At 36.3% G+C, this 12,924-nt stretch overlaps 1 long non-coding RNA gene across 1 annotated transcript; it reads right to left on the bottom strand.

The window, feature by feature from the left end:
* Positions 1 to 7,764: 7,764 nt before the first annotated feature.
* Positions 7,765 to 11,301, bottom strand: LOC147497518 (uncharacterized). The gene is made up of 3 exons (XR_015197133.1): positions 11,212 to 11,301; positions 8,703 to 9,057; positions 7,765 to 8,441 (listed from the first exon to the last, which is right to left on the bottom strand). It is a non-coding gene; the product is annotated as an uncharacterized LOC147497518 (long non-coding RNA).
* Between the last annotated feature and the right edge of the window lie 1,623 nt (positions 11,302 to 12,924).

Below are 12,924 nucleotides of genomic sequence, written 5' to 3'. Positions count from 1 at the left end.
TTATTTTTATTTGGATCTAGATGGATTTGAACCATTAACCTCTCACTCATTGAGTGAGCACTTTTTCCCATTTTGAGCTTATAGATCCACCAAAAAAAAAAAAAACGACATACATTTGATTTAAAAAGGAGTAATAACTTGTAGTTATGTAGTTATACTCAAAATAATATAAAGTAAATCTATACAGATACACAATATAAGTTACATAAGGAACTAGTACATAGGAATGAAACATATTTACCACACGAAATGTAAATAGGTAGTCAATATAATATATCTTTTTATACATGAAAAGACAACTAAGAAAATACAAGGATCATGGCATGAGTACATGATGACCTTATAAGAAAAAATCTTTGAAATATAAATTTAAGGCACTTACCAAAAAAAATATATAAAGTCAAGCCAGTAAGAAGGATTTGGAGTATGCATGATACTTTACGCTCTAGCAAATAGCAATGCAAATCTTCAAATATAGTATAAAGAATTATTAGTTGCTGAATTTAACTGTGCCAATCGGAGCATATAGAAATAGCATTGAATAACATAAAATAGAATTTAACTATGTACTGATTGACTACCAAACAAAAGTCACATGATCACTTCATTTGTTCAATATTTACCTGTCCCCCACTTCACGAACTCTTAGCTAGTTAAGGAATGATGCTTAAAGCAAGTGTGAAAGTCGTTGCTTGTGGGTTGGTCGGTCAGGCAGCGCACCTTAAGGAGAGGAAATCACAAAGCATGTTCTTCCCTACTTCCTCGCTCTGCTTGCTTTCAATCTGTAAACCTCTGTTGGAGATGCTTCTTTATTCCTAACATAGCCCACCTGCTCCATCACCCAGCAGTTCGAAGAGTTAGCCATCCATCCGGAATACTTATTTACGAAACTGAAGAACCACTCAAAAACAATAAGTGAACAAACAAACAAAAAAAGGTGTACTAAATTTCATCTACAGTACTTGAGGACCTCATTGAATGAAACCATTATTCTTATAGACCCCTACATGTCTACCTGAGTCCTTGTTAAAACACCAAGGCAAAATTCAGTTGAGTGACCGACCACTTGAGCGTGCTTATCTTTTGTTAAAGAACAACCCTTAGTATAGCTAACAAAGTATCGTCTGGTTAGTTGAACTTGAGCCACCTGAAAAATAGACCAACGCCAAAACTAAATAACAAACAAGTCACTGAAAATAAAACAAAGAAGTAAACAAAAATTGATCACACTATTGTGCACTTCATAAAATGATTACACGAATATGAATCAAGCTTAACTTTTCTATAAAAAGAATCACTTGAACAAGTTCTTAAGTATTTCAATTAACTCAAGAAACTAGTAAAAAGTAACCTTAGTTCACATAAAAAATCACAAAGATGTAACATAGGCAGCAACATAGTTTTCAAGCCCACGGTCAATGCTCTTTCACAAAGCTTTTGAGCTAGCTTGTACTGATTCTTTAAATGGCCCCACTGAAGTTTGCATTGAAATGTTTCATATAATATACAAACACATAATTTATATTCACTTCTAACAAATCAACAAGCCAACAAAAATATTTAACTCATATTCTTAGACAAGACGTACATACCCATATTACCAAAACCCCTAGTAGGAAACCACCACTGTGGATGCATTTGCATCAAGTATAATACTTCAACCATTAATACAAAACAAATCACATAATCTCAAACACGACAAGAATTGAAACAAACCATATTCTAATTAAAACATAGCAACTCGAGAGAACAATACCCAACACCCAAGGACTTGGATAGTGATTAACTTAATTATGCGTCCAACCTATAATGATTCGAACAGTGAAAGTATAAACTTTTAGGCCCAAAGCATATTTCATTCACAATACATAAAAATAATCATGCATTGATATTCAAGAGTCGCGCCAAATTCACCATACTTTGAAACTATAATTTATTTAGAATACAAAGAGAAGTAGGTAGATGTACTCACCTCAAATCTATAGAATATTTACAGCAGTAAAAACAATATTAAATCCTCCAAAGGCCGTGGGTCAAAAAGCTCTCGTCCTCATTCGTCACAAGATTCTCACATGTATTTACCCCTACATTGAACTTAAATTCGAACGCAACCATAGTAGAACCACCCACCGAACCATATACCTTAAGAAAGCTCTTTGAATCTATTTTCCAACAGTCCAAACCACATAAAAAACCAATCACTATAGAGAAACATACAACTGTTTTGGTGAAAGGCGCCAAATCTTCTCTAAAACCGATTTCCCTCTCATTTCTTCTTCTTGAGTGATAATATATCATAGATATTAGAATCGAACCATCATGGATTCTGGGTATTTGAGATTCCCATCATCTTCTCCATGATCTTTAATATATAAATAGGTGGATATGGGTGGATATGCATGTTAAGTGGTGCATGCAAAAAACGCAAAACTAGGCACACGTATTACCTGCTCTTGTACTCCCTCAGACTTGCAAAATCGAGAAAGCAACACTAGAGCTTGCACACCTCTCGCTACAACAACTTTTGTGCTACATTTGTCATGGGCAGCCAAGTTTGCAAGTGCACCAGCAACACGTTCCTGACACAAACAAATGAGCATCATGTTACAACTTATTCATAGAACCACATAAAAACATAATGTTATACAACAGAGGGAAGGCACATACAAGTACTCCATCACACTAGAAAGCCATTTAAAGTTCAGATTCACTAAAGCTTTTACGCCACCTGCCTTGGCAATGGCACCCTGAAGAGAAAGACAGTTGATATTATATCCAGAAACCCTGGAACAACTTTAAATATATAAACATATGTAATATTATAATCAACTTAGAGGTGATAACGTACAGTCCATGTAAGATATTGATGAGACTACTAAGGATATAGACTATGTACAGGAGTTACCTCAAACTTCTCAGTACTCCACTCTTCTAAAAATTCCAAAATTGGATTTTCACCAGACCACATGCCTGGAGTACGCACCATACATAAAATACACACAAGTATTCACAGTTTGCAATCTTCATGCAAAAGATCAAAACCAACACATGCATAGAAGAATCTTTCATAATAAAGCATTCGATTGAAGGCCTATTATGCACACATGAAAAATATAGCCATGAGAGAAGTGTTTTTAATCGAATAACTAACAGAATAACATAGGACAAGATACTAACATAACCAAACATCTGTTATTGCATAACATCTGCTTTCAATCAAAGAACTAGAAAAATAATAGGACCACATACCAACATAACCAAACAAAGCCTAAACTAGCATGTCAAGCATATTTTCATTTTTAATACTACAAAACAGACACTACTAAGCCAATACAAAATATAACTGGATTATGATCTAGATCTCTTCTAACAAGCTAGCATAAGAAATTAACAGTTTTAGAAGTATCAAGAAAAAAAAAATCACATCTAGTACGCTCAATGGACACAATGTAGAAGTTTGTCATAGGGGAGTTCATTGGAGTAATTAATTTATAAACAAGTAGTGAATTCAAGGTAAACCAAGAAGTACGTGAGGGTAACCAACAGCAGCATTAGCAAACAGAAAGCAACTCAGATAAACTTTTTTTTACTTGAAATGAGACATCTTACTAGAAATACTAAGGATTACAAATAGATGGTATTCAAGTATTCAACTAGAGTTCTATACTTTTATGGTCCTTCAAATATCTAGACAAGCTAGAAAGTTGATGGTTGACTGGTAACCAAAGTCATATCAGTCATAATTTACAGATTTAGAGTATTCTCGTTTGAACTCAACTACAAAAAACCAAATGCAAAAGGAAATTTTTAAAATTTAACTAAACCTCATTTCATAATAATCAATATTTATTAAAAAATAATTAAATAACCCCAATTATTTACCTTGGAAATCAGGGGAACGATTGAAAATGGTGGTTGATGCTGCCCGTGATGGAACACGAAGATAATGGTCTGATCCAGTTCCAATCTGGTGGTTTTCCTGCTGTGGGGATGGAAACCCAACAAGGGACACATTACTATTATGCATTGGAAGCATAGCAGAAGCCATGGATGATGCTGAACTTGGCATTGGTTGAGTTCCACTCTACAACTATGAAGAAGGTCTGGATAGGAGAGAAAAAAATGAACTCCCCAATTCAGACTTGCCTGATTCACAAGACCTTAAGTTCGAGGTCTTGAAATCCACTGGTTCTCATACAATTCCACTGTCCATTGAGCTGAACATATATGTCTACCATACGGGTAGATGAAACTACTCGCACTCTTCTCCATCTAAGGAAAAAAAAGGGAAAAGGAACCAACACAAAGGACATATTGATTACAAAACAACTAACATGCACAGATTAAAAAAGTAGGACCATGGTATAGCTTCTCTAAAGACAGCGAATTTCGCAAGCTAATTGAGGTGATTAACGAGATGTTGTAGATGATATAGAACTGATAGACGGGTACGCCTTATGTTGTAATATAATAGAAAATGACATTATTGCACTCAGATTGGATTTGTCCGTCCTTTTCTGTTTATAGCAAATTACCCCATTTCTCTTAAGTTGAGGAAAGAAGAAGCACAGGGAAGAGTTGATGTTTTACGCTCATTTTCATGTGACTAATTCAAGAGGTCATGTTGTTTGCGTGAATCAGTATCTTCTGCAATAGTGATGACATACAGACCTTATCAGGAAATGTATTTACTTTGCAAAACTGCATTGGCAAGCTAGCTGAAAACTTAATTGGAATAGAAGTTTGTGTGTTAGTCATATGCGTAACCACATTTCTAAATTTAAATTCAACACAGACTAGAAAAAACCCATTCAGGTGACTCCTTCCACACAAAAACATATGCCCCAGCAAAAAGTATAAGCCACACCAACAAATAAGGACTTGAAAAGGTGAAATATAAACATGAAAACATTTTCTAAAATTGGGAAACAAACATACAAGCACTCAAATAAAAAAAATTGTCTACAACCTGATAAAGTGTTACAAAAAACCTAAAAAAATCATCGAAACAAACAAAATATTAGTATATATGAATCAAATATGATTTTAACAACCGACAAAAGAAGAGATTTAGGATTTGGTTGAGTGTGAGAGTGATGAGTGGCTATGAGAGTGAGTTTATGTTACCTTCTTGGAGTGGCTATGAGAGAGGGATGAAGACAGCAAAACGTGTATTTGGAAATCTTGACACGGTCATGTATATAAATCTAAAATACAAAAGGGGTTAGAAATATATAAGGGTTCGAAAAGAGATATGTATACACTGATATTACCACCTATAAGAGTGCGTTTGGCAACTGAGACTGGAAACTAATTAGGAATAGAATGGGATAGGAAACCATTGGAATAGAATTCACTAGAATAGAATTTGATTCCAACTTATAAAATGTGTGTTTGGCAAATTTTCATAAATCATCGGAATTCAATTCTTATTTAGATTTTTGTGTTTGGTTTCTATATGGAATCCTATAACAGACTCCAACTTTTGGTTTATTTCAATTCAATTTATCCCCTTTTTTTCAAGTATGAAACAACTCACCTATTAAATATCATGATTGCTGCTCCGTTGAGTGTTGTAGCCATCAAAATATCATGACCCTAAGGAGAACAAAATTTCACATGGCAATAACCATAACTCAGATTTGTAGTAAAGTGATAGCAGAGATCTTCTTTTAAACTCAATGTCAAATGTTTGCACCAAAGGAACTTAAGTGGTCCATCAAATCTCCCATACTATCGAATATGCACATCATATTTGTGTGATTTGATTTAATTGGTCTCCCTAAGTTGCAAAAAAGTCCATAATTCCTACGATTGGAACCTTGTTCTTAGTTTCTCATACCTAGACATGTAACTTCTAAATTATAAACAAGATGTTAGATTCCTTAGCTCACATACCAGTTTCATTTCAAAATCTATGAACTAATAATCCCTCCCTCATACTTAACGTTTCAAAGATTCCGTTCAGTTCCATGGCATCTCTCAATCCAATACTCTCTCATATCCTCCATGTTCTGCAAACCAAATCCTGATAACACCCGAACAGATTTGTTGTTGAATATTGAGAAAAAATGTGTTCCTTTTAAAACATTTGGAGCAGCTGCGGCTCCAACTCTGATGGTGGTAGAAGAAAGAGGGGATGAGAGTTTTTGATAAATGTCATTGTACATGAATTTCTCCCTTTGGAAATGAAGATATTTTCCCTAGACTCCTCGTTCACAGCATGGAGAAATAATGACATGGAATCGTTTAAAAAATTTAAAGAAATCATCGTATGAAACATTGTTAAGGAATTTATTAGAGTCATTTGTCAGTGAAATGAAAGCTTCTCTTACTCTAGGAACAGTGGAAGGAGGTGGTTGTTCAATTGGTGAAGATGAAGAGTTGATCATATCACCACATTCATCAACATAAAACACTTCTGAGGGAGGTTTGTCCACAAGGAACCAATCAATTTTACTTACATGCACTTTCCCTAGCATATAAAACTTCCTTAAAGCATTCCCACGCTTGAAAATTTCAACTGGGAACCTTTTGATTTTGGTACCTGAAAGATCAACTAAGCGGATATTGAAGACAATATGAGAAACTTTATCAGTTCAACAGAAATATTACATGAAATGAACTTTACCATGAACAAATGAAATGAACTTTTACCACGAACAAATTATGTTTTCATGTCTACTTCATGGACATTTTTGTTTATTATTACATGCAACTTTGCTAAGGTCTGGTACTTTGGTTTATGCAGCCAAATTATGGATAATTGTTACATGTTCAAAGTTACGGTAGAAATGAGAAAGCCATGGAAGATTGGAAAAAATCCGGGGGCGTGCTTAACACCGGGGAAAAAAATCAAAGTTGATTCGGTTGGGCGTGCTTGACACCAATAATCACTTCTTGTATGCAGGTTAAGAATATGACAGACCAAAATGATAAGAACAATATCTGAGAGCACACGCAAAGCAAAAAAAAAAACTAAACGACTAAATCAAGACGCCAGCTCTCTATGGATGACTTCAAATTTTGGCGAGGCTTTGCTAGTTTAATAGTGGTAGTTTCTTAATTACGCCCATCTTGGTGAATGCAAACAAGTGCAAAAGAACGCATTTAGTTGATATAAATAGTAGAAATGTGAAATTGCCCAGAATAAGGCCTTACCTCTAAATGGCTCCAACGCCTTCCGCTCGGAGATGGCAAATCATCATTGTAGAATGAGGCATCAAGAACGTAGACCGGACTTGGCGTTCAGAGCAACCTGCCATGAAATCAACCAGCGACACATCTTCACTCTGCCTACCCGAGCCCTCTCAACGACCTTCCAACTTTACTTCCTCCAAGCTTGGACAACCTCGCAGCGATAGCGTGACGACTCCGGTGACTTCTGAAAGGTTCAGATATTGGAGTTTTGGCATGATAGGTGTGAAACTATTCATGTCTTCTATCGAGTGACATCCTGATAAGTCGAGTTTCTCAAGCGCTTGTAGTCGCTTCAAATGAGAAACCCCTGTCTTCAAAGAAGAACAACCATTTAAAAGGAAAGTCTTGAGTTTGGTGCAGTTGGAATTTTTTATGTGGACATCATAAATCTATGAACTACTTTTACAGTTGGGGCTTGGAAAACACCTCGATGTCAAAACTTTTCCCATAACAGCAAAGTTTTGCCAGAACCTGTTAATGGTTGATATTGTCCACCTATAATCAGCTCATGTCTCTAAAACTTCAATAAAAATTTGTAGGAAGTACATCTGCAGTTCGGTGACTGCTTGCCTAGTAATATCTAAAACAGAAATGACAAACATATGTCCTACTTTATTCAACAAGAAGAAAAAGGTCTAATAATAGTCGTCGTGCCTAATTTTTCGCATAATCCAAGATCGGCGTTGATGTTCTTTGATTCTTAAGAACATCTTTTTCTTCTCAGAGTCTCCCATGAACCACTCTAGTGGATCCAATTTAGTATCATCATCTATATCAACTATGGCATCAATTGCACTAGAACATTGATCCCATAGTGGGTCTTCCATTCGGCTCCTCGCTTCTTCAATCTTGTTCCTTGATTCCATTGCCACTGCAAATCTGTCAACCGATCCTTTCAATCCAGTCATTTCAGTTGTTAAACCTCCAACCATTGAGCGATTACGCTTCTTAGTCTGAGGAAGTTTTTCTGCACTAGAATGTGACGTTGGAGATGTTTTAGAAGTAGCTGGTACTGCAGACTCGTCAAGGGAAGGAAAATCATGCAACTGTCCATTTTCTCCTAACAAAGGATCTTGTTGCTCTTGCTGAAGTGGTACATCGTTACTTGCATTCGCATCATCAGTAGCACTAGTTACAGTTGCCATCCTCCTACCTGTGGCTGTTTTGTTTCCAAGCACCTCAACCTACTCTAGTAATTTTGGCATAGGTTTCCCCATGTAGCTCTTCAACTGTGAGTGGACCTTCGGAAACAAACACATATTGTTCAGCTATGTTTTTCCCAACTTAATTGATAAAGAAATATAATGAATAAAATATTAAATATTAATGAATCTCTCGAGGGTTTACGAAGCAACTAGCAACCTACAATGTCTTTGTGGGTAATGAAAACTTCAAGTCATATCCAATATAAAATGTACAAAATCTTTTTGAGGGTAAACATATATAATGTACAAAATAGAACAATGTAACAATCCTACAAAGAATTTCACAGTTGAAGTTACCTTCAGAGCTTCTTCCCAAACAATGGGATTTGCATCCATAGTTTGAGATTCCGGGTTATATCCAAAACCGCTGAAACTCATCAACTTGTAATATGCATCTTTAAATTTTGACATTGTCTTCAGCCTATTTTGCACATGCACCTTGGTAATTTCCTTATGAGCTATCTTGTTCACCTCTGAGATGACAGCATTGATTGTGTAATCCTTCCACCCGTTCCCTGCTTTGAGGCCCTGGTGCAAATGTTCCTGTAAAACACTTAACATACATGCATCCATAGAATTGGACCAAAATGTTTTCCCAGACCCCTGCATGTCGCATTGCACCCCAGATTGTGTCTCTGTCTGTGACTCCATTCTGTTAAGAAAATTTTCCCAAGATATATAATTGAAATTTATGTAATGAAAATATATCAACTAGAAGAAACATAGGAAACCACAAAATAAATAATCGTTATTCCAAAGTCACAACTAAGTTTTCATGTCCTCCCAAGATAAATCAAATCATAATGTTCTACATAATTGAAACATGCAACAAAGAAAAAAGACAGTCCAAAACTAAAGCATTTGCTCAAGGATGACGATAATCATAGTCATTCCACATAGTTTGAGCAAGATTTTCTCTAAACCCAGTCCACTCATCACTAGATCTCATTGCTGTAATGTCCTGTCCTTGAGTGCCAACATCATTACCGTCTTCAGGAAGATCCGGCCATTCTTGCCCAATATCACTTGGATCTTCATCTCGAATGATATTATGAAGAATAGAACAAGCTATTATCAATTTGATTTGTGTATCCACGCTATAAAAAGGGGCATGCCTCAAGTAAGCAAAACGCTTTTTTAAAAGTCCAAACGTCCTTTCGATCACATTACGCAAAGATGAGTGTCGGTAGTTATATAGTTCTTTATATGTTGCCGGTATACGTGTGTGTTCAGACAAATGATATCTTGTTCCACGATAAGGAATCAAGAAGCCTTTAACATGTGGAAAACCGGCATCACCTAAGTAATATTTGCCTACAAACACGAATGTATTAACACATTAGATGCGTTTTTATTTTTTTTTAAATCAAACTAATAATTAAAAATAAAAACTGATTTGAACTCATTTTACCCTCTGGAACTGTTAACTTGTCACTTGAATGCGTGACAGCTGCTCTCAACAACCTACTGTCATGAGCGGATCCTTCCCACCCGGCTAACACATACGTGATCTTCATATCGAACGAGCAAGCCATAAGAACATTATGGCTAATGTCACCCTTTCTGTTGCGATAAGCATCTTGCTCTTCTATTGGTACTAAAGCTGGTATGTGTGTGCCATCAATAGCACCAACACAATTCTACAAAGAAGAGCTCTAGATTAAATATCCAAAATAAATTGGACCATATAGAAGAAGACATTATATTTGTTTATGCAAATCTACCTGAAAGTATCTCATGGCCCAAGGTTGTGTTCTACTACCCATATTCGGAGAATAATTTGCACGAGCAGGCCTCACTACTTCTTTCCCAAGTTTTAAAACAGCTCGCAAGACATTATGAAAATGTCGATGATACGTTTCCGATGATCTTATAACATCAAAAGCGCCCTGCCTTATTTTGGTGTCATGGCCAAGAACGAAAAGGAACATTGCCACTTGTTCTTTAACTCCAACCCACCTACTAGGACTCAACCCCTTCAAGACTAGTCATTCACACAATCTATGAAAAGCAATTGTATTCATTCGCAACATGTTGTGACACTGACGATCACTATTCGTGTATAACCTCTCAAGATATCGATTTCTCTCCGCATCGCAATTTATAGATGGTGCTCTATCTACATCTAAATATGTGAGTGCCCTCTCGCAAATAAAGTACACAGCAATTATGCACACGTAAGCTGCAACCTCGAACTCATCATCCATATTCCTACACTATCAACTAGTTTAAACGAATTGAAAATAATTTTTTTAAATTTGAAGCCTAAACAAAGTAGAAAACAACATTAACAATGGACATGTAACAATGTCTAAAACAACACCAGTATGTAGAAACTATGTGCTTGGAAGTGGTGTTGTCGAAAAAACCACACAAACAACAGTAAGGGCATACAAGCATAACTGAGCATAATTTGTATGAAGTGAAAATCAAATCTTTTTACCAACAAAGATTACACAAGATGAAAAATGCGTGCATATGTAAACGAAGCAGTAATATTTGGCCAAAAAATGACCATCAAATATCTCAAATATACATAACTATTAAGCCAATTCAAAATTTAATTATAAAAATCTCACTGCACACATACATTAGAATGAGAATGAGACAATTGAAACCCAAATAAACAAAATAGTAAAAGAAGAAAGATGAATACATACCAGAAAAAATATATGGTTTCTGAGAATGAACAAGAATATGTGAGTTTGAGCGAGAGTTGGAGCACTGCACACATACATTAGAATGAGAATGAGATAATTGAAACCCAAATAAACAAAATAGTAAAAGAAGAAAGATGAATACATACCAGAAAAAATATATGGCTTCTGAGAATGAACAAGAATATGTGAGTTTGAGCTAGAGTTGGAGAAGATATATAGTGTAGGACCCCGAGATCTTTGGGGAGTGGTAGATTTTTGGCGGCGAAAGTGAAATATTTTTTTTGGCAGAGATCTAATTTTGAGTGCGAGATTTGCGAGTGGATTAGAAAGAAGAGTCCGATTCCATAGTCTATCATTCTATCGGATTAACAGGGGTCTCTCTAAGACTTGATGAAAGGAGTTGGAGTCTGTTTAGAATTCAATTCTATTGGATTCTAGGCCTCCCAAACAGGCCAAAAGTGGGTGGTCCACTAAGAATTCTATTTAATTCCGCTTCTCAAGTCCGATTCCTGGCAAACAAACGCACTCTAAGATTACTTCCTCAAGTCCTTCCTCTTCTCTCATTTTCCTTCTTTCCTTTTCTTTTTCTCTTTCTCTCTCCTTTATCTCTTTTTTCTTTCCTAACCTCCTCTCTTCTCTGGTTCATCGATCTCCCTTTCATCTAGTGTCTCTTCACTCTCCACGTATCGCAGCAGTTACCTTGCAGTTAGGATTTTACTCTCTCTTTCCACATCTCGCGTCAGTTCCAAAACGGTTAGGATATCACAAATCTGATCCCATGTAGCATGTTCCCCCGTACTATACCGCATCCGGTCCCCTTGTCACCACTAACCTCTTAGTTCATGAATATGACCACCACAAGATACTTACTTTTCTTGTAGCAGCAAGATTGATTCGATGGTTTCAAAATTCAATCTCCAAAAAATTCAAAGTTCCATTCTCAGATTTTGGACGTGGTGGTGGAGAAAGGGTTTTGTCTTAGAGAGAGAGATGGTGGTCGCTGTTTGGGGAAAGAGGGAAAATAGAGAAAAAGAAGCGGCCTCTTTGGGGAATTTCAGTTGAAGTGGGCTGAAATTTTGGGCTAAAGTCCGACAAAGGCCTGCCATTTATAGCAGTAACCAGAAAACGCAATTGATTTTATTGCATTTTCTGTGCAAACACAATTGTTATTGTTCAAGTTACAAACATACCATACCACTAGATGGATAAACGCTATCCTCCAAAATGGATAGTGTTTTTTTATAAGTGCTATTAACTGAACGCAATCTTATTGCATTTTTGTAGTAGTGAGTGTGACTTTGTGTTCTTGGAGAAGACTTTTGAAGAAACATTGGACAAGAGTGGATTTTTTTAGTTTATGCTGAGGACATGAATAGAGCAGGTCAGAGAATCTATCCCATGCTTCGGATAATGTCTTACTTAGACTTTGTCTGAAAAACTGTATCTTGCTTACTATCTCCTCTGTTTTCTTCGATGGAAAGTACTTCTTCATAAAGAAGAACACTACCTTTCCCCATGTATCGAAAGAATCGGGCTTCTGCGATAGAAGCCATGCGTGGCTCTTGCTAGCTAGAGTGAAGGGAAACACTCTCATTTTAATCTGAACATCAGAAACGCCCGGATGATTGAACATAATGCATACCTCATGTATCTGGTGTAGGTGTTCCTATGGTAACTCGTGTTTGAGACCGTGAAAGACGGGTAAGAGATTGAACACGTTCGGTGGGATGCGGAAATCACTATTGAGTCGTGTGAGTCATATATAAGATGGAGGTCCATCTTGTAACGGTGTGTAGAAACTAGAGAGATGCTCTTTAGCTTTAACTATTTCATCCGCCATCCTAGTAGTTAGGGGATGA

This window comes from Coptis chinensis, chromosome 5 (genome assembly GCF_015680905.1).
Source record: "Coptis chinensis isolate HL-2020 chromosome 5, ASM1568090v1, whole genome shotgun sequence".
In the NCBI taxonomy this organism is placed as follows: domain Eukaryota; kingdom Viridiplantae; phylum Streptophyta; class Magnoliopsida; order Ranunculales; family Ranunculaceae; genus Coptis; species Coptis chinensis.
The sequence above is the reverse complement of the archived record's forward strand: the minus strand, read 5'-3'. Positions and strand labels throughout refer to the sequence as shown.